This window comes from Megascapheus bottae, chromosome 30 (genome assembly GCF_031878675.1).
Source record: "Megascapheus bottae isolate mThoBot1 chromosome 30, mThoBot2.hap1, whole genome shotgun sequence".
In the NCBI taxonomy this organism is placed as follows: domain Eukaryota; kingdom Metazoa; phylum Chordata; class Mammalia; order Rodentia; family Geomyidae; genus Megascapheus; species Megascapheus bottae.
This window is the reverse complement of record NC_143538.1, coordinates 1,610,925-1,633,164: the sequence shown is the minus strand read 5'-3', so window position 1 is coordinate 1,633,164 and position 22,240 is coordinate 1,610,925. Positions and strand designations below refer to the sequence as shown.

The 22,240-nt window shown below is 44.2% G+C and overlaps 1 protein-coding gene and 1 long non-coding RNA gene across 2 annotated transcripts in view; one reads left to right on the top strand and one right to left on the bottom strand.

Annotated features, from left to right (window-relative positions):
* The window catches only part of Hmg20a (high mobility group 20A), a 55,318-nt gene extending 49,959 nt beyond the window's left edge, over positions 1 to 5,359 (bottom strand). Inside the window, exon 1 of the mRNA XM_090321716.1 lies at positions 5,203 to 5,359. The gene's annotated coding sequence lies outside the window, so the exon portion shown is untranslated. The remainder of the gene's footprint in view (positions 1 to 5,202) is intronic.
* A 270-nt stretch (positions 5,360 to 5,629) lies between these two features.
* Positions 5,630 to 22,240, top strand: part of LOC150044084 (uncharacterized) — a 93,563-nt gene continuing 76,952 nt past the window's right edge. Inside the window, exon 1 of the long non-coding RNA XR_016533187.1 lies at positions 5,630 to 5,791. This is a non-coding gene — a long non-coding RNA (uncharacterized LOC150044084). The remainder of the gene's footprint in view (positions 5,792 to 22,240) is intronic.

Here is a 22,240-nt window from a genome sequence, read left to right as displayed (position 1 = left end):
CAAGTCTTTCAGCTGCAGCCATTTTTCTTATTTCTATTACACTGCATGTCTTCCATGGAGTATCTTGAGGGCCAATTTAATAAACTCCTTTGCTTTCCAAAGACAGGGTCCAAAAGGCAATGCTATTGAACCTCAGTGTGTATGTATTTATGGATATAACTATAAATAAATATTTTTATACATCGGTCCAGGGGGCTTGAACTCAGGGCCTGGGTTCTGTCCCTGAGCTTTGAGCCACTTTGAGCCACACCACCACTTCTGGCTTTTTGGTGGTTCACTGGAGATAAGAGTCTCACAGACTTTCCTGCTCAGGCTGGTTTTGAACCACGATCCTCAGATCTCAGTCTCCTGAGTAGCTAGGATTACAGGAATAAGCCACTGGTACCTGCCTTCCATCAGTATTTTAACAGTATTTTCTCTTTCTCATTTAGTCTACAATCTTTCCATACTTCAAGCAATTCCTAATACTGTAGGTGATCATATATATATATATATATATATATCTGTATCTATATAGAAAATATCGTACATTTTCTCTTGAGCCAATTAGGAACTACTAAGGATAGTCTACAGCCCTAGTCTTCTGTTAGGAACAACACAGGGTCATTTACTCATCTTTTTTAGTCAGCTTACTGTGGCAATCTTTCAAAAGAACTGATTTTAAAGTTTGTTGTGCTGGAGATGCAAGTTAAGTGTCTCCTCACCCTCTCTGACTTTTATTTCTGCAATGCTAGGAATTGAGCTCAGGACTTCATGCATGCTGGGCAAATGCTTCTTCCTCTGAGCCCCAGAATAACTGAATAACAAAACAACAACAACAACAAAAAAAACCCTTCCACATGTAGCCATTTGTACAAGGTATATTTTACGTCTTTATGATTTAGTTTAACATCAATTTTAAAATGATACCTGTTCTGTGTGGGTTTATTTGTTTTGGTGCCAAGACTGGGCTTGAACTCAGGGCCTGGGTGCTGTCCTTTAGCTTTTCCTTTAAGGCTGGTGCTCTACCACTTGAGCCACAGCCTTCTGGCTTCTTGCTGGTTAACTGAAAATAAGACTTTCCTGCCTTGGTTGATTTCAAACCACGATCCTCCGATCTCCCTCTGCTCAGTAGCTAGAGTTACAAGTATGAGTTACCAAAACCCAGGTATCTTTGTGGTTTTCAAACAAGGAGCAATGGTGACGAGGTCACTCCACATTTTAAGTAAAGGAAAAATTATTAAGAAGAGATAAAATGAATTACAATTATTTTGTTTGGGGATCTGTAATCTGAGATGGCAGTAAATACTCAATTTTAATTTCTTGACTTCTGTCAAACAAAGAATTATCCAGGTGTATGGATACAGAAGGAATCAAATCTTTTGGAGCTTACATTATGAAATCCTCAACCGTTTTAGGATCTCTTCAAGTCAATCTATGCCTTTTTCAAGAACTTTTAATGTAATAACAGCCAAAGCAATTCTAGGCAAAAAGAACGATGCAGGTGGTATTACAATACCAGACTTCAAACTCTACTATAGATCCATAATAACAAAAACATCATGGTATTGGCACAAAAATAGACCAGAAGATCAATGGAACAGAATAGAAGATCCAGAAATAGAACCACATACCAATAGTCAACTTATATTCAACAAAGGAGCCAGAGATATACAGTGGAATAAACACAGCCTCTTCAATTATTGGTGCTGGGAAAACTGGGCAGCCACACTCAGAAAACTAAAAATTGATCCTAGCCTGTTGCGCCATGCACAAGCATTAACTCAAAATGGATCAAAGACCTCAATATCAGACCTGAAACCCTGAAACTGCTACATGACAGGAGTAGGAGAGACATCGGATAAGCACAGAGTTCCAGGGTCACAACAGATTGCAGACTCGACAAAGGGGATTGCCAAAAAATAAAAAGTTTCTGCACAAAGGCATAGCGACTAAAGTAGAACGACAGCCAATCAACTGGGAAAAGATATTTACCAATAATACATCAGACAAATGCTTAATATCCAATATCTACAGGGAACTCAAGAGACTAATCCACCCCAAACCCAACAAACCAATCACTAAATGGGCAAGGGAACTAAAGAAAGACTTATCAAAAGAAGAGGTTAAAAATGGCTAAAAATATGAGAAAACATTCATCATCCATGGTCATAAAGGAAATGTAAATAAAAACAACCCTAAGATACCACCTTACCCTAATTAGAATGGCCAATATTCTGAACTCAGACAATGACAAATGCTCGAGGGGATGTGGAGAAAGAGGAACCCTACTGCACTGCTGGTGGGAATGTAAGCTAGTACAGCCACTCTGGAAGGCAGTTTGGAGGTCCTTGAAAAAACTAAAAGTAGACTTTCCCTATGATCCAGCCATACCACTCCTAGGCACCATAATCCAGGATATGATAAGGATACCTGCACTGCCATGTTCATCTCTGCACTATCAACAATAGCCAAGCAATGGAAACAATCCAGATGCCCCACTACAGATGGAAACAAAAAAATGTGGTACATATATACAATGGAATTTTGAGTAGCCAACAGACAAGGTAAAATAAAGGCATTAGCAGGGAAGTGGATGAATCTAGAGCGAATCATGTTGAGTGAGATAAGTCAAGACCAAAGGAACAAAAGGCACATGGTATCCCTGATATGTAGATATTAGATCCAAACAGTACAAGAGCAACGACTCAATATTCGGGTACCCAAGGTTACTGACATGGTCTTGGAGATATAAACATAACTACATAGACATAAAAAATCTATGATGGGATATATACTCTATAGGCATGTTAATACAGACTGATAGGTATCTATGACATACAAACTCTCAACTTAGTTCTAAAATCTGTGTGCCAGTGATTGCATGTAGATTCTCTTCTTGAATACTTGTTTGTTAAACATGACATTTGAAATACGATGTAAAAGTCAGTGTTAATGAAATCTTTCAAAAAAAAAAAAGACCCAGACTCATACTTGGTACCTGATGTTTTCACTCAATGGTTAGTGTTCTACCAACTGACCCATGCCTCCAACCCAAGGCAGATTTTTTTTGCATGTCCTGGGAATTGAACTCAGGGCCTTGGCACTGTCCCTGAGCTTTTGCTCAAGGGTAGTGCTCTGCCACTTGAGCTACAGAACTTCTTGTTTTTGTTTTGTTTTCTGATTAGTCTCTTGAATATGAGTCTCACAGTCTTTCCTGCCCAGTCTGGCTTCCAACTGTGATCCTCAAACCTCAGCCTCCTAAGTAGTTAGGATTACAGGTATGAGCCAGTGTGCCTGGCTTTTTTTAAAATATAATTTTATTGTTATTATGAAAATGTTGTATGGAAGGGACTAGTTTGTAAGTCGGGTAATGAGTACATTTCTTTCTCTGGACAAGGTCACCCTCTCCTCCTCTTTCACCCAGGTTTCTCCTCTGATCCCTGCCTACAAGTTAGATACACAGACCATTTTCCACAGTGCTCACTGGATAACATGATGATATTTATTCATCCTCTTCCCTCCTTTTTTTTTTTTTTTTTTGCCAGTCCTGGGCTTGAACTCAGGGCCTGAGCACTGTCCTTGGGCTTTCTCAAGGCTAGAGCTCTACCACTTGAGCCTCAGCACCATTTCCGGCTTTTTTCTATGTACGTGGCACCGAGGAATCGAGCCCAGGTCTTCGTGCATGCTAGGCAAGCACTTTAACCACTAGGCCAAACTCCCGGCTTTCTTCCCTCCCTTTTTGTGCCCAGCTTTTTTCCTTCCTAAGCAATAAAGATCCAAAGCTGAACACCATCAACACCACCACCACCACCACCACAAAACAAAACAACAAAAATCCCAAGCTTCCAAGGCAGATTTTTTTAAAAAAAAAAAAGACTGAGGAAATTGTCACTGAGGCACAGGGCAAAAACCTGTAGCCTCAAGACAAAATGTGCAAGTACGTGAAGATACCAGTGATATTAAGATGGCACCAGAATTATTGCAGTGCGGTGCTTTCCCCCAGCCAAGATGGGGCCATGTGTGTCCAGTATTCAGTCCTCTAAGAAACCCCTTCCTCCTAAGAGCTCCCGTGGCACGTCCAAGCAGAGAACATTCTAGTTCATTCCGTCCAGGATGAACTTGAGCTGGGGAGTGAGAAGTGGGGGAGAGGGGGGTGGGAGAAAACCACGTTACACAACCAAACCAAGGCGATGGGAGTTATTGGGGCGTGTGGGGAGCCCATGGTTCCATCTTCCACGTGGACACACAGGGGGGAGGGGGGCAGGGAGGCGCAGGCACTGGGGTGAACTAACAGCCCTCGCCCCCACCCCCATAAAACACCACCCAGGAAGGTAGAAAGGAAGCCCAGCGCCACCTTATCACCAGCGGAGGAAATGGGCAGGTCGCCCCCCCCCCAAACCATCACCTTCCCCCCCCCACTTCCACACCCAGCAACACAGGAAGTGAGTTAGGCCGCCCCCCCCCCATCACCACCACCACCACCATGACGGCGTCCCCTCCCCTCCCCCCCCGCCGGAAGTGAAGCGCCCCCATTCACGCCGGGCCTCAAACCCCAGTCAGGAACAACAGCCAAAAAAGAAAAAGAGGGGGTGAAGTCCCCCGGGCCCGCGGCCGGCGCCCCCCGGGTGGCCGGGCTGCACTCACCTGCGGACGGCGGGGGCGGGCGGGCCGGGCCCGAGGCCGGACGAGACCGACCCCCCCCCCCCCCGGGCCCCGGACGCTCCCCTCGGCCCCTCTCGGTCGTCCTCGTCCGGCTCGCTCGGGGTTCTCTTCACCGCTGGGCCCGGGAAATTCCTCCGCAGCCCTTGGATTTCTACTATCTTTTTTTTTTTTTTCCTCCCCCTTCTTCTTCTTTCTTATCGAATGGTCTCCAATCACCTCCAGAGAAGCCACTTCTTCTTATAGTGGTAATAGTTAGAAATCCTTCCGGGGAGGAGAAAAGTGAAATAGTTAAAATCTCTCCTGCTCCTTTTCAGGAAAGGAAAAGAAAAAAAAGATGTAAAAAAAAAAAAGAAAAAGAAAAGGAAAAAAAAAAAAAAAAAGAAGGGATTATTTTGTCCCAATACGGCGAAAGAGTACGTGCTTACGCAAGGTGAGACTCATTTTCGCGGAGGCTCCTGGGAGATGTAGTTTTTTTTTGGTTGGCTAAGGCAACTTCTCCTCCCACCCCCGCTTCGCCCCTCCCTCCCGGCTGATGGTGGGATTTTAATTGGTAATTACTAGATATTGGCGTCCTAGGAAACACGTATTCTGTACTCGGCGGCCGGCTGACACACAAGGACCAGTCTCCGAGCGGGAAAAGATCTCGGTTGCCCGTTTCTTCCAGCGCCTAACTAATTGAACCTGAATTTCCTCTCCACGCGGGCCCAAGGTCTCATTCGCCCCGCCCCCGTGCGTTGACCCCGCCCACACCACCAATCACACGCCGTATAGGTTGGGTTCTCGGAAGATTGACACGCCGAAAGGCGGGTCTTGGAGGAGACTCCTCCTACAGGGCCGAGCGACGGGTCGGAGGCGCGTGCGCGTGCGCGCTCGCTCCTTCCCACCTTCCTGGAGCGCCGCGGGCGCGAGCCGCGGGCGGGCGCGCGCGGAGGGGGCGGCGCGCAGGGGCTGGGCGGAGCGCGCAGGCTGGTGGGCCGGGCGGACGGGCGGGGAAGGCGAGCGGCCGGGCGCGCGCGGTGGACTCGGCGGCCGCCAGTAGTTAGTTAGTTGTTAGTCAGTGTCAGTTGCTCAGCGGCGGCGGTCACCAGGAAGGGGACGGGGGCCGGGCGGCGACGGAGATCCCCGCGGTGTTGTGCGCACCCCTCAGGTAACGGGGGCCCGGGAGGGTGGGGGCGCAGGGCCGCCCGCGTCCCCTCAGGTCTCCGGACGCCGGCCGGCGGGCCGGGGTCGCTGCGGGGGAGGACGCGGACGCGGGCCGGGCGGCGGCCGCCGGGGGGCTCGGGGTGTCCGGCGGGCGCTCTCGGGGGTTTCCCCCCACCCAGGTCCCACCCCGCGCCCCGCCGGCGCCGCGCGCCCCTCGCCGCCCGGCCGGCCCAGCCCCCCTCGCCCACGGTCGGGCCGTGGCCCCGGGAGCGCGGCGCCCCCCAGAGGAGGCAAAAGTTGAGGATGGCTCCGGCCGCATCTACAGCCCCCCCAAAAAACTCAGGGGGGCAGCGTCGCCTGCAAGCCCTGGGCATGGATGGAGCCTGGAGCTCCCACGCCTGCCCTCCTCCACGCCGTTGGCTGGGGGACCCCCCCCCCCGCTCCCCCTTCCAGGCGGGGGAGGGAATCCGGGGTTTGCTCCGTCTCTTCCCTGACCCCGTTGACTCACTGGTTCCTGAACTTTTCTTTTACCCCCCCCTCCCCCCGCGGGGAAAGAGGACCCGGAGTCTGAACCATGTCCTCTCCCCTCCCTATCCCCCCCCCCCCCTTTCCACTTCTTCACCTTCCCCATCTTCTGCCTGGTCCATCAGGGAGTTTGATTTCGGTCCCTAGGCTACATTACAAAGATTGCTGAGAACAGACATACCAGGGTGCCTGTGCACATCCGTTTTCTCCTCTCTTCAAGATCCAAGTTTAGGAATCAGAGCTGTGGAATGGAGTTAACTGGATGCCTGGCGTGGAAGGGTAGTGATGAGTTAGAGGAAAAGTATGATTTCATCTTTATTGGCTCTTACTATAGAAAACCAAGCTAGTACAAGGCCCCCCCCTTTTCTTCTGCCTCTGTTGAATGTCGTAGGACTTACACGTTCAATTAGATACTTGGAGACTTACATAAAAGGCTATTTTTAGGTCATTGGATGGTAATATGTGAACAGCTTTTCACCTGAATTGGAACTGCTTCAGGGATTCTGTGTGGGAACCTACGTGCTGATTTTTATTATTTATTTATTTGGGTTCATCCAGTGTTTTGTTTTTTTTTTTCTGATAATTGAAGCAACATAGTACTGTGTATAGAGAGAATATTGCTCTCTGCAGTGTGAAAGTGAAAAAAAAAACCCAACGGAATTATCCACAGGGGTAAAACTTTCCATGAGCAATCTTGGATACTTAACTCAATGATGGCTTCTTTTGTAATCTCAGAACATTCTAGATTTTGCCCGTTTCACTGACTTATCCTGATTGCATTCTGAATTGCCTAAGCGTTTCTTCCCTTTGGTGGCTCGTTTAGTAAATTAGAATAGCAGGTAAGGTGCTTTACTTTGCTTCCTGAGTTGAGAGTAAGTTGCTCTCAGCACTGAAATGACCAGTTAACAACGAAAGCAGAATTCATACCACAGCTCTGTGACCAGCTCTTCAACTATGTAACAAAACAAACATTCCCCTACCCGTAGATGTCAGAGGGCAGGAGGAGAAAATATTTTATCATGTCTTTATTTTGGAGACCAACAAGATTATATTATGTGGGAAAAAATGTCAAATGATTTTTTTTAAAGCTTTTTGACATGTGTTATCCTTTCTACCACCCCCTGTTTAGGGGCTGACATTTATCTTTGGCTGTTTTCCAGGGTTGGAAGAGAAGTGTTGTACTGAAAGGAAAAGATAAGATTGCTTTGAACTATTAGGATACGAGTGATATGCAGAGGAACTTCTACAATAATGTTTGTACCCCATTAACATTTTGTCAGAATTCATTTTTTTTTAGAATCTTATCCTGAGTCCCATAAAGAAATAATGTCACTTCATAACTGCTACCCTAAGAGTCACATTAAAAAATGTTCCGGAAATGCATTCTGTGTGTACTTATATAAACATTTATCTCTGTACATTTATGGTAATGTAAATATTTAAGTCTGAGAGCTTAAAAACTTTTATTTGCCTATTTGCATACATGCTTTCCAGCATCTAGCCGTGCCAGCCATATTTGCCAAATGAGCATCAGCTATAAATTCATGCTTTGGCACATTTCATATAATAAGTCTTCTAAATTGCTCCATGGTGAAGCATCATGAGATTAGTATTTGGTTCATGAGAGAGATTTGCTATTGTGGGCTGCAGTGATGTGTAGTTGAACTGGAACAGGTGCTGTTAGGCTCTAGTTGTTGGTCTTGAAATCTGCCAGATCCTATGATTTTTCAGCTCACTGTGGCCCTGAAATGCCCGCATCACTCTGTTTTATGTAAGAGGCAGGTGTCTGTGTGTGTATTTGTCTGATGTGTGTGTCTGTCTTTGAGTGTGAAAGAGTGAGCTTTATTTTCAAACTTGCCAATCTTTTTTCTGTGATTCCTACTTCCCCATTCTTCTTTCATCACCAGAGTGCCTGGCTAAGTTCTCAGGCTCCTTCCTTGCTGGTTTTTCTTTGGAGAACTAGAAATTCTAACTATGTTTGGCACATATGTTTGGCAAACGACAAATGTTTGGGTGCATTTTAAGCTATAGACACTCTAGCAGGACTAAAAGTATATGTAGAATGAATGGTATTTAGTCTTGCAAGAGGTTTAGGAAGAGAAGGTGGCTGATCATCATAATTCTAATATAGTATAACAAATGACAGGTATGCACATAGGTGCCTACAAGTGAGAGGAAGCAGGGAAGAGGTCTCTTTCTTTTTCTTCCTCCCCCTCCCCTCTTCTCCCCTTCTCCTCCCCTTCCCCCCTTCTTTCTCTGCCAGTCCTGAGGCTTGAACTCAGGGCCTGGGCACTTTCTCTGGGCTTCTTTTGCTCCAGGCTAGCATTCTACCACTTGAACCACAGTACCATTTCTGGCCTTTTCTGTTCATGTGGCACTAAGGAATCAAACCCCAGGGCTTCATGCATGCTAGGCAAGCACTCTACCACTAAGCCACCTTCCCAGCCCCAGACTAGGATTCTTGGTGGTGGGAATGTGCTTGAATGAATGGGTCATCTGAGCTAATCAAGAAAGCGTAATTCAGGAGGCTGAGATCTGAGAATCACAGTTCAAAGCCAGCCTGGACAGAAAAGTCTTTGTGAGACTCTTTTTTTTTTTTTTTTGCCAGTCCTGGGCTTGAGCTCAGGGCCTGAGCACTGTCCTTGGACTTTTCTCAAGGTTAGAGCTCTACCACTTGAGCCTCAGCACCACTTCTGGCTTTTTTCTATGTATGTGGTACCGAGGAATCAAACCCGGGTCTTCGTGCATGCTAGGCAAGCACTTTAACCACTAGGCCAAACTCCCAGCCCTTTGTGAGACTCTTTTTTTTTTTTTTTTTGCCAGTCCTGGGCTTGAGCTCAGGGCCTGAGCACTGTCCTTGGACTTTCTCAAGGCTAGAGGTCTACCACTTGAGCCTCAGCACCACTTCCGGCTTTTTTTCTATGTATGTGGTACCAAGGAATCGAACCCGGGTCTTCATGCATGCTAGGCAAGCCCTTTAACGACTAAGCCAAACTCCCGGCCCCTTTGTGAGACTCTTATCTCCAATTAACCACTTAAAAACTGGAAGTGGCACTGTAGGTTAAGTGGTAGAGCACTGGTCTTGAGAACAAGGTGATTCAGGGCAGTGCCCAGGCCCTGAGTTCAAGCCCCATAACCAAAAAAAAAAAAAAAAAAAAAGTAATACATAAGCTAACTAAGTTCAGAAAGAGGGACACTGGTGCTGTCATCTTGAAATTCAAATAAGCTGCACAAATAATTACAACTTTTCTATCAACTGTCTTTTAAAAAGTGAAAATTATAATTCAACCCTATATATCTAAAACAGTAGAATCTCAACATGGCATCATTTTACAACAGTAGTACAGTGCTGTTTGACATTTTTCCCTTTCATGCTCAAGTTTTAGAAGCAAAATTAGAAGAAGCACCAGTTAGAAATTTTATTCCCGGAGAGAAATGATGAGGAAAGTAGAGGAAGGGGGTGGACATACAAGGGATTTAGGAAGAATTACCAGTAGGAGAGGATAAATAATAAGATTACAGAATTGGAAAAGATACATACAATTTTAGGATAATTCTCACATTCAAGTGGTGAGCTGGAGCCAGCAGGGAGAGGACTCAGTTGTCTGTGGCAGACAGCCCTGGTAAAGAAAGGAAACTCAGAGACATTTCTCCAGGACGCTAAGGGAGGAAGAGAATATTTCAAGGTCTAGGACTGGTCCACAGGGTAAAAACGACCAGTAAGATAAGGACTGAATAAAGTCTCTGAGACTTGGTGATTAAGAACTGCTTCTTGAAACTTCAGGGAGCAGTTAGCCACATTGTAATGAATTGAACAGGGTCCTAGGATGAAATATCAGCTAAATGTAGCTAGTTGAGACTAATACAGGGGTTGCCACAAAGGGTGCTAAAGGAAATGGGAGAGAGGAGTTGCCAGAGATCTACATGCTTGCCTCCTTTCTTTTAAATTTAGAGGGTCTTGAACAGAACATGACTATATGAGACAGCAGAGAACCAATGGAGAGGAGAAATGAACAAAATGCATGTGTATGAGGGGTCAGGGTGAAAAGAGGGAGGGGGAGGGAGGTAGATAGAGGCCACAGGATAGCAGAGGGGAGGAGATGTCGGGCGTAAACAGAAAACTTGTTCCCCCCACCCCCCCATGGTAGCAGTACTCTTACTCTTCTTTCAGGGAGCATAAAAGAAGGCAATAAAGATGGATGGCGTTGTAAATAAGTTTGAAGCTGACAGAGATGGGAAAGAGTTGGTGATGCATCCTCTTGTCATTTTTGATCATCTGCTAAGGATGACGGAAGCTGGTAGACTTGAGATTCCTGAGCAGCATATGTGAATCTGTCAGCACTTGCACCCGGGCGTGGGGGAGGGAGGCAGACACTCACATGCCGAAGAAACAGAGCAGACTTCTTGGAGGTAGTGGAGGTCCCGAATGTCCTGGTGCCACCCAGCATGGCCCTGTGATTTCTCTCCAGCAGCAATCGGTTTCAGTGTATCAGAAGAAGCCATTTAAGACTCACAAGAACCAACTCTTTCTTTTTGTTACACTGCCTCTTTGTGAGATGGGCAGCTGGGGTTCAAACCTCAGTGGTCAGTCCCACGGTCCCACGCCACTCTCCACTGACAGGCAGATCTCTGCTCGAGGTACCAGAAGACAGGTGTTGGTAAGAAATTGTGAATCCAGTGAAGAATGACGTGGTCTCCCGCATAGCGTGGAAGGTGTGGTGTCACTAGGGGAAAATGGAGGACATGAGAGGCTTAGAGGCCAGGGAGAAGCTGGAGATTCAGTAATGTGTCCTGAGTGCTAGCTACCTGTGGTACACTTTCTATTTCTATCTAATGTATTTAGTGCTGGTACTGGGGCTTTCACAGAGGATCTGCACGCTGTGCCTTAGCTTTATCACTCAAAGCTAATGCTCTGCCACTTGAGCCACTCCTCTGCTTCTGGAGATAAGTTGGAGTTTCTCAGGCTGGCTTTAAGCCATGATCCTCAGATTTCAACCTCCTGATTGTTACATATTCCTAAGCCTATTTGTGCTAAAAGCTAGTGCTCTCTACCACTTGAGCCACTGTGCTACTTCCAGTTTTTGAGGGATAAGAGTCTCTCAGGGACTTTTCTGCTCAGGCTGGCTTTCATGATCCTCAGATCTTAGCCTCCTGAGTAGCTAGGAGAGCCACTAATGCCTGGCTCCATTTCTTTTTAAAAGAAAAGCATTTGATTCCATTTTGCTAATATTATCAGTAACTCTCTAATGTGTTATCTTTATATGCTTCTGTTTGCATTCCTTATATATATCTCTTTAGATGAAACAATTGAGGATTAGAGAGTTTCGATAACACACACACACACAAATACAGAGTCAGGTGATGGAACTGGCTAAGGTTCTAGGCCAAGGTTTTAGGAGGTGATTGAATCTGGAAGGGTGTGTGTGTATGTGTATTTTAACTTTATTTTGCCAGTCCTGGGGCTTGAACTCAGGGCCTGAGCACTGTCCTTGGGCTTTCTCAAGGCTAGCACTCTACCACTTGAGCCACCTTAACTTTATTCTAAAATGATAGATTTACAGAAATTGCACAAATTGGTCATAAGGTTCCTTTATATTAGAGTTTTTCTAACTGAGCACTAGTGATAATTTGAACTGGATAATCTTTTATGAAAGAGGGATTGTCGGGGCCCGGGAGTTTGGCCTAGCGGTTAAAGTGCTTGCCTAGCATGCACAAAGACCCGGGTTCGATTCCTCGGTATCCCACATACACAACCAAGCCGGAAGTGGCAGAGACGAGATACAACCAAGCCGGAAGTGCCAGAGAGGAGACTGCAACAAGCGACAGAGAGCGAAAGCAAGCAAGCGGAGCCCAACCGAGTGGTGGCCGGAGCGAGCGGGGCCAGAGCGAGCGGGGCCAGAGCGAGGCGGGGCCGGAGCGAGAAGGGGCCAGGAGCGAGCGGGGCCAGGAGCGAGCGGGGCCGGAGCGAGCGGGGCCAGAAAGAAGGGGGCCAAAAAAAAAAAAGAAAAAGAAAAAGAAAGAGGGATTGTCCTGTATATTGTAAGAGATAAGGGGCCAGAAATTTGGCCTAGTGGTAAGAATGCTTGCCTAGCATGCACAAAGACCCAGGTTCAATTCCTTGGTACCACATACATTAAAAAGAAAAGAAAACCCAGAAGCAGTGCCATGGCTCAAGTGGTAGATCCCTTGAAAAAGCCCAAGGACAGTGCTCAGGCCCTGAGTTCAAGCCCCAGGACTGGCAAAGTAAGTAAGAGTTAAGCAGTTAAGCAGCATTTTTAGCTGCTTATATTAGATTCTAGTACCTTCTTTCCATTTGAGACAGTAATTCCCTTATGAATTGCTGCCATCTACACTTTCCTCAGCCTCTAGTGTTGTAGCATCTTAGATAATCATGGTGCATTTATCAAGTTAATAGGACTTCATTGGTTTCATCCAAACTTCAGACTTTATTTGTATTTATCTGTTTTTCCATTCATATCCTTTTTTTCCATTCCATTAACCACATCAGAGTCGGGATATTACATTGCCTCAGTTGTCAGCTCTCTGAATCTTCTAACATGTGATAGTTTTCTCTAATCTCCTGGGACCTTGATGCTTTAGAGTACTGGGTTGGGTATATTCTAGGTACCCTTTCATGTAGGTTTGCCTGAAATTTTCTCATGACTAGACTGCAATTGTGGATTTTCTGGACTAGCTCAGAGATACGATGTTCTAATGCCAGCATATGCTGGACAGTTTATCAAATAAGTGGAGATCCCTTTGTTACTGTTTCTCTGCTGTAAAGTTTGTAATTTTCTTTCCAGGAGAAGCAAGTTAGTGTTAGTAAGTCCAGCCCACACTCAAGAGAAGGGAATTAAGCTACTTACTGGAGGGTGGTGTATAAAAGAATTTGTGTGTGTGTGTGTGTGTGTGTATGAGTATGAGTGAGAGAGAGAGAGAGAGAGAGAGAGAGAGGGAGAGAGAGAGAGAGAGAGAGAGACCACAACAGTAATTGTGAATATTTGGGAGAGATACTTTTGAGACTTTGCCAGTATCTTATTTCTGTGTACTAGTTTTAGTTTTCATCAGATTATGTTAGTAATGCTTATAAATACTTTAAGATACCATTGTGTAGCTATGGAGTTTTGGAGACATTGTTGGGTTTCACATTCTTTCTACATTCATAAATTGAAACTCTAATATATGGAATGTATAAGGTATGTTCTTTGATTATTTATGTCATTCAGAATTCATGAGTATTCTTAGGGCTTTAATACTATTATTCTTCTGCTCTTTTTTGCTTTTTTTTTTAGGTCTGAGACTGGGACTTGAACGTGGTACATGCCACTTTTGCTCATTGTCTGGCGTTCTACAAACTGAACTGTACCTCCAGCTCCTCTGTTGCTCTTTTAGTTGAACTTATGTTGTGTGCGTGTACATGTGTGTGTGCCAGTCTTGGGGATTGAACTCAGGGTCTAGGCACTGTCCTGTAGCTTTTTCACCAAGGCTGGTGCTCTAACAATTTAACCATATCTCTGCTTAGGGTTTTTTTTTTTTTTTTTTTTGGCTAATTGGAGTTAAGAATCTCAAAAAACTTTTTTGCTCAAGCTAGCTTCAAATTTTGATCCTCAGATCTCAGGCTTTTGAATAGGATTATAGGAGTAAACTACCAGCACTGGGCTTTCTGTGTTCTTTTGGTAACACATCTTTTGAATGTGTACGTGCACACTTCTGTACTTTCTGGCACTTCTGATTGCTTTTGGTTCATGTCATTTTTTCTGCCTCAACTCTAAAGTCAGTCCTTCCTTCCTTCCGTCCTTCCTTCCTTTTTTCTTTCTTGCCAGCTCTGTGGCTTGGACTCAGGGCCTGAGCACTGTCCGTGGACTTTCTCAAGGCTAGAACTCTACCATTTGAGCCACAGCAACACTTCTGGCATTTTCTGTATATGTGGTACGGAGGAATCAAACGAGGGTCTTCGTGCCTGCTAGGGAAGCACTCTACCAGTAGGCCAAACTCCCAGCCCCAAAGTCAGTCCTTTTTACTAGGAGCCTTTGTTCTTTATATTGGAAGATAGTATTTTGAGGCTAAGAACTCATTGCTAGTTATGTTCCTTGCTCCTGGATGTCACTGCTTCTGTGCTTTCTCAGTGACTGATAAACACTTAAAAAAAAAAAATTGAAACAAAGTTTCACCTATAGTACATACTAGCTTTGAACTTTTACTTTTGGTTTACTTTTGGATCATGAGGCTTAAACTTGGCCTGAGCACTGTCCTTGAACTCTTCAATTCAAGGCTACTTCCCTACCTCTGGATCTGGGCGATTTTGGCCCTGAGCTCTTCAGCTCAAGGCTACCACCCTACCCTTGAGTCAAGCCCCACTTCCCGTTTTTTCTGGAGGCTAATAGGAGATAAGAGTCTCAGGTCATTTTGAACCCTGGCTGGCTTTAAACCTTGATCTTCAGATCTCAGCCTCCTGAGTAGCTAGGATTACAGGTATGAGCCACCTTGCCCAGCTTGAACTTTTTTTTTTTGCTGGTCATGAGATTGAACTCTGGGCTTGGATGCTGTCCCTAAGCTCTTCAGCTCAAGGCTATTACCCTTAAGCTACTGTGCCACTTCTGGCTTTCTGGTGATTAGTTTGAGATAAGAGTCTCACAGACTTTCGTGCCTGGCTGGCTTTGAACCGTAATCCTCAGATCTCAGCCTCCTGAGTAGCTAGGATTATAGGTGTGAGCCACAGGATGCTGGGCTTTAGCCTTGAACTTTTGAACTTGAGATTCACTTGGCCTTATTTAGGTTTATGAAAGTAGGCATGCATTCACAGTGACATCTATAATTATTGACTCGATTTGTTTTGTTTCAAAAGGTTTGCTGATGGATTTAATATGGATTATAACAAGGTATAGGGTTGTTTGGGAGTATGGTGGGGGTGGAAATTGGGAGGGAAACCGGAAGGACAGACGGGAGCCAGGACAAACCAGAGCAGTTTTGTGAGGAAAAGGCAGGAATTCTGTTCCAGACTGGTTAGTTTTTTTCATCCTAGGTTAAACTCAAGGCCTCTGCTTGCTAGGCAGGCTTTCTGCCTGGTCTCACCTTTCCTCACAGTGCTTCAGTGTTGGAGATGCGTAAAAGACATGTTAATAGAGTTGTCAGAAGTTGAACATGTGACTCTAGCCCTCTGAGAACCGGGTGGGCTGGATGTGCTGGAGTTAGAGGAGTTTGCCTGAGGGGTGATATGGCTGGAGAAGGAGAAAGCTGGCTGCCATGAGAGACAAGGAACATTTTTACCTGATACTAAGGATCGGGGTCAGTTACAGGGTTGAGGTCCCATCCATCCTTGGTACATTCTCACTATTGCAAGATACCCAGCTGTATTTGGGGTGAGCATTGCTCTTTTCCTCCACAAATTTACATTTCAGCATGAGACAAGTGAGAGACCCGAGAAGAGCAATCAAAGGGAAGTACCAGCAACCATATAGAGATAAGGTGCCAGCGAAGCTTGTTAGAGGACAGAATCAATGCCAGCTCCACATGAGCCATGGTACAAGCAAAGTGTTGGTTAAGATCCACCTGTGCAGAGTGCCAGTGGCTCACACCTGTTATCCTAGCTTCTCAGGAAACTGAGATCTGAGGATCTCAAGCCAGGGAGAGCAGAAAAGTTGAAAGTGGAGGTGTAGCTCTGGTGGTAGAGTGACATCCTTCAGTGAGAAAGCTAAGGGACAACTCCCAGGTTCAAATCCCAGTACTAGCACAAAAATAAATAATCACATTGAGGTTTCACATAGTACACAGCACTGATTAGCAGCCAGCAGTCGCTCATCTACAGCTTCTCTTCCTTGGTTTGCTCCTTAGCATTGCTTTCTGCTCCACTCGAATTACAAAGTCATGATAATCGTGTCCGTGGTCGCTTGGCTGTTAATGAAACCACTCAATGAGCTGGTTGGAAGTGTCACTTATTGTACTTGACTTTTCAGCTTTTCACTAGCTGCCACATTTTCCCAGTTAATACAATTTTCATGTCAACAGGGCATAAACAGGTTTCCATGCCAGATAACACAGAGACATCTCACCCTCTCCTCTGGGATGTGTTTTTTGTTTTGTTTTGTTTTTTGGTACTGCTTCTTTTGTTGTTGTTGTTAATTACATTTGTTTTTGGTACTGCTTCTTTTACTGATGGTCTTAGACATTCACATTTACCATCTTGTTAAAAAGCAAACACAAAGAAATTTCAATATAATCCTCTACCCTGGTAAACTGAGGTTTTAGTGACATATTAAAATTTCAGTTCCTCTGTACTAAAAACGAGTAGGCTTCCAAAGCAGGAGACAGGCCCAACGCACCTCTCAGTAGTTATTTAGATTCCACTCATTCTTCAGCTCCTGGAAGAAAATAAAAGGTACACCTACTTTGGATGGTAGAGACCAGATAACCACCTGATCCCAACCTCAGTCCTATCGCTGAATGGTTGGCAAAGCTTCAAGTCATTCTTAGGTCCCAGTGCATTGAATTGATTAGTTACAACAAAGCCTGGTGCACATATATGCTTCTCTGGGTGCTGAACAAAGTCTGCTGCCATGACTCCTAGCACACAGTACCCACACCACTGCCAACTGAATGAAGGGATCCGCTAAGATACTTGGCCCTTGAAACGTAAGGCATAATGACTTACTTAGTTTCTTCCCCGAAACATCCTATACTAAAAATTGTAGTTGTCCATGTCAGTGCGTAAAAAGGAATTTGTATGCTAACATCTTCACTGTAGGCTTAGCCAAACACCACCGCTCTTTGAAAACATGACTATCTTTCAGATCATTCATAAACCAACCCTCCAGCAGTAGTGAAAAATTCTCATTTCAACATATTAACTAAAGTATAGCATACACAAGGGGGGATTCCAATGGTGTAATGCCTTTGGAAAATGAGCGTACAGTTGAACAGAATGAATACCAGGAAGCTGGCACATTGGTATGGGAGTGGGCTGAGGGAGGGCTGATGAATGGAGAGAGGAAGGGCGGGTGAGTACAGTCTCAATATGCAATGTACATAGAAAAAAACAACCAGGTCACTTGTGGGGTGCGGGGTGGGAGAGATGGGGTGACACTGATCAAAATGCACTGCATTCACAAATTGATACCACTACTCAAAGACAATAAAAAAAAAACTGTTTTCAAAGAATTCTCATTTCAAGAGTCAATGTCTGAATTTGTACCATGGCTGAGCAATTTACTAGCTTTGTGACCTAACATTTATTTTCTGTGCTCCAGTGTTGGAGGTGATTTTTGGACCTTCAGAGGAGGGTGGTGAGGTCATTTCTGTGTTCTCTTAACATCTGAAAAGAACTTTTTTGTTTGTTTTAGATTTAGTTTTCTCTTAAATTTACACATAATGACTATATTTAAGGGGTAAGAATTTGAACTCAGGGCCTGGGCACGCTCCCTGAGCTGTTATTGCTCAAGGCTAGCACTCTACCATCTGAGCCACAGCTCTGATTTCTGGACTTTTGGAATTTGAATACGTGTCATGCATGGAGACACATAAATGCTTGGCTTACAATTCAATATTCAGTCTTAAATTGTTATTCTAACATTTCTGCAAGGCTAGTCTTAAATTTTCCCTCCTCTCCCCTCCATGCCTGTACTGGAACTTGAACTCCTGGCCTTGCTTGTTGCTGCTGCTGCTGCTACTGCTTTTGTTTTTACTCAAGGCAGGTCCTCTACCATTTGAGCCACTCCTCCACTTCTGGTGTTTTGCTGGTTAATTGGAGCTAAGTGTCGCACAGATTTTCCTGCTTGGGCTGGCTTTGAAGGGGGCTCCTCAGATCTGGGCCTCCTGAGGGGATACTATTATAGGCATGAGCCACTAGTTCTCAGCTAGTTTTTTATTTTGTAGAACATTACCTATGCTGAGTGTCAAAGGCAGAAGCCTTTGTGAATGAGAAAAACATGCTGATATAGTATGCTGTTTGGGACAAAAATTATTTTTTATTTGTAGTTTTTTGACTTCTTAGATTAAAAAGTTATTGTTAATTGTGGGCTCTCACCTTCTGAAATTAAGCATAGTATTGTAGTTAAGAACTTCTGGCTGTGTTCTACCTTTCTCTGAGGATTTGTTTGTTTGAGCCAAGGTCTTACAATGTATCCCAGACTGGCCTCAAACTCAGGATCCTCCTGTCTCAGCCTCCTGAGAGCTCAAAGGGCTTTTTTTTTTTTTTTTTTGGTGGGTCATAGGGCTTGAACTCAGCCTGGGCATTGTCCCTGAGCTCTTCAGCTCCCCTTGACCCAAGCCCCACTTCCCATTTTCTAGAGTCTAATTGGAGATAAGAGTCTCAGGTCCTTTTTGAGCCAGGCTGGCTTTGAACCTCAATCCTCAGAGCTCAGCCTCCTGAGTAGCTAGGACTTACTGGTGTGAGCTACCACGTCTGACTTTCAGAGGGTTTATTGATGAGCTAATATGTAAAAAATGTTTAGAATGGTGCCTGAAGCATAGTTAATCTCATATGTTTACTAAAGAATGAGCAGAGTTCTGGTGGCTCACGCCTGTAACCCTAGCTATGCAGGAGGCTGAGATCTGAGGATTGCAGTTTGAAGCCAGCCCAGGCAGAAAGATCCTTGAGACCCTTGTCTCTAATTAACCGGTAAAAACCCAAAACTGGAGGCAAGACTCAAGTGGGGGATTGGCAGCCTTGAGTCAGGGAATGAAGCCTCAAGTTGAAGTCCCAGTACTGGCATAGGAAAAAAAAAAATAATAAAAAATACATTTAAAAATAAACGATAGCTTTCAGTTTTCTAATGCATTTTTATGTTTTCATCCATCTGCAGTTGACTGAAGCTCTTTTTAATGTTTAAAATCTGTGCTTGCCCTCTAAGTCCTCAAGTAGATTCCATTACTTTTAATTAGAAAGGGAGGATGCCATAATAGACGTATTAAGCCATTTGGAATAAGGAGTTGAACGTTTTTAAATGCAAAAAAAAAAAAAATCTGCCTTCATGGGCAAGCAGGTCGTTTTGGATTTTGTTTGGGTTGTGCAGCAGGTTTTATAAGTGGTATTTGAGCGAGAATAGGTTTAAGGCATTTCAGACACACAGCAGAGCCCTTTCCTAATGTGGCGTCTTCCCTTCATCCGAAGCCTTGCTTTGCAACAGATTTTTTTTTTCTTTTATCTAATGATCATTGAATAGAAATTTATTTTATTTTTCCCATATATTTTTAATTGTAATTAATAGAAGGGTTACATTATATTCACCAGATCGAGGGTGCATTACTTTGCATATATTGATACCCTTTCTCATGTCTTGGTCCCATTTCCCTCCCCCCACTCCCACCCCTCATCTTGTTTTCCCCCCTTCCCTATCCCATTTCAAATAACCAAATATGCATATATCCAATATATCAGATAAGAAGGTGAAATACTGTAACAATATGAGATAACCAAGGGAAAGCAAAAGAGGAGATAACAGTGCATTAAGGACAACACAGATTTTTTTTTTTTTTAATCTTTTCTTCTTGGAGTCTGGCTCCATCCACCATTCTAAATCTGACAACTAAGCCAGCAGCCAGTGACTCACACCTGTAATCCCAGTTACTCAGGTGGCTGAGCATTGAGGATTACAGTTCAAAGTCAGCCAGGATGGATTCTCAGCTCCAGTTAACCACCGAAAATCAGGGAGTAGAGTTGTGGCAAAAGTGGTAGAGAACCAGCCTTGAGCAGATTAAAGGTAAAGAACAATGCTTAGGCCCTGAGTGCAAGCTCTGTGACTGGTATACAAACACACAAACACACACAGACACCTCTTCTCCCCCACCCCCCTTACAACTGCATATTTCAAGTGAACTGTTGGATCTTCATTCAATTCTTGGTCCTAAGCTGAAAGACCCCGTTGGTTTCTAGATTTAACATGAAGTTGGTGTGAAGAGTGATGAGAAGGAAATGAGAAACCTATAATTCAATGACCTTTTCTTTTCTACATAGTGTAAGAGCAAGATGGAAGACTTCTTCTCTGACCTCTCTGTACAAATAAATACAGCCCCATCTGTGAATCTCAGTCGCACTGTGGACAACATAAGAATAAATCTATGGATATAGTAACTTATAGCTTAGGGAATTAAACTTTAGTATTCTCTAATTTTATTTCCTATGTGCTTTAAATGTGTACCAAGAAAATTGGATTTGTATTATAATGGATACTCGTGGTCCTGTTGTCAATTTTGTATTCTAAATGTCTAGCAAAACAATCTTGTCCTCTGGGAAGGGATATGTTTTGTATTCTTTTTCATATGGCAAGTAGAGTGGCTTTACAAGTGCATGCATGTTAATGCTGTCTTATCTTCTGTGGGGCTGCTGTGGTCCTGAGTTTTTATGAACTTCATGCGTTCTTGCCTCTAATTCCCTTTGTCCTTCACAATGATCTCATGTGTATCTTTAAAAAATAATAGATTTTATAATAGAAAAAATACAATTTTTATTATAAGAATATATAACAAAAAATTAGAATAGCTATTCATTTGTATAATAAATATGGATTCATGTTTCCTGCTATATATAATAAAAACAGTTAAATGATGTAAAAAAAAAGAAAATATATAACAAAAGGAGCAAATCTGTCCTTCTGCATCCAGAGATAACTAGTACTAGTAAATTGGTGCTTTTTTCCTGTGGTCCTTTTTTCCACCTGTGTAAGTTTCTAAGTAGCTAATTGATTGACACTGTGCTGGCCATAGCAGGACACAGCTCATCTATCTGGAAAGTGCACTCAGCTCAGTGGCTGCCCTGGCCAGCATGCAGAGTGCGCTGAGTGAGGAAATGCATTCACTCATGATCACTCTAGGAGATGCTTTGCATTTCAAAGGAATTGGTTAGGAGATGCTTTGCATTTCAAAGGAATTATTTATTTATTTTTCTTTTTGGTCAGTGCTGAGGCTTGAACTTAGGGCCTGGACGCTGCCCCTCAAGACTAGCATTCTGCCACTTTTGAGCCACAGCACCACTTCAAGTTTTTCTGGTGGTTCATTGGAGATAAGAGCTTCAGACTTTTCCTGCTTCTGCTGGCTTCAAACTCTGGTCATCTGATCTCAGCCTCTGGAGTAGCTAAGAGGATCATAGGCATGAGCTGGTATTTTTTTTTTCCATTTTATTGCTAAATAACCTATGATAAATTAAAATGAATATCTGAAGTAGTTTGAAATTTCTCTGTTGGTTGTACTGGGATTTGAACTCAGGGTATTAATACTGTACCACTGAATTTTGCCTCCAGCCCCGTTTTGTACTGGTTATTGCCAGCCTTGATTTTTTTTTTTTTGCCAGTCTTGGGGCTTGAACTCAGGGCCTGAGCACTGTCCTTGGACTTTTTTCTCAAGGCTAGAACTCTACCACCTGAGCCACAACACCACTTCCAACTTTTTGCTATGTATGTGGTACCGAGGAATTGAACCGGGGTCTTCATGTATGCTAGGCAAGCACTCTGCCACCAGGCCAAACTCCCGGCCCGCCAGCCTTGATTTTTGCTTGGGCCTACACCTAGACCTTTGATCCACCTGTTTCATTCTTTCCTCAGTAGCTGGGATAGCAGGTATGCCCCACTCTGCCCAGCTTCCTCCAGTGAGATGGAAGAGATGGAAGCATGCTGACTCTTCCACCCCAGCTAGCCTGGAATCACCACCTCTTCAGGTTTATTTATTTATTTAGCCAGTCATGGGGCTTGAACTCGGGGCCTGGACACTGTCCTTGGGCTTTCTCAAGGCTAGAACTCTACCACTTGAGCCACACTTCTGGCTTTCTCTGGATATGTGGTACCAAGGAATCAAACTGGGGTTTGCATGCATGCTAGTGAATCTCTCTACCACTAGGCCAAATTCCTGGCCCTAAAGCCAGTCATTTCTTTTTTTTTTTTTTTTTTTTTTTTTTTTTGCCAGTCCTGGGCTTGAGCTCAGGGCCTGAGCACTGTCCTTGGAC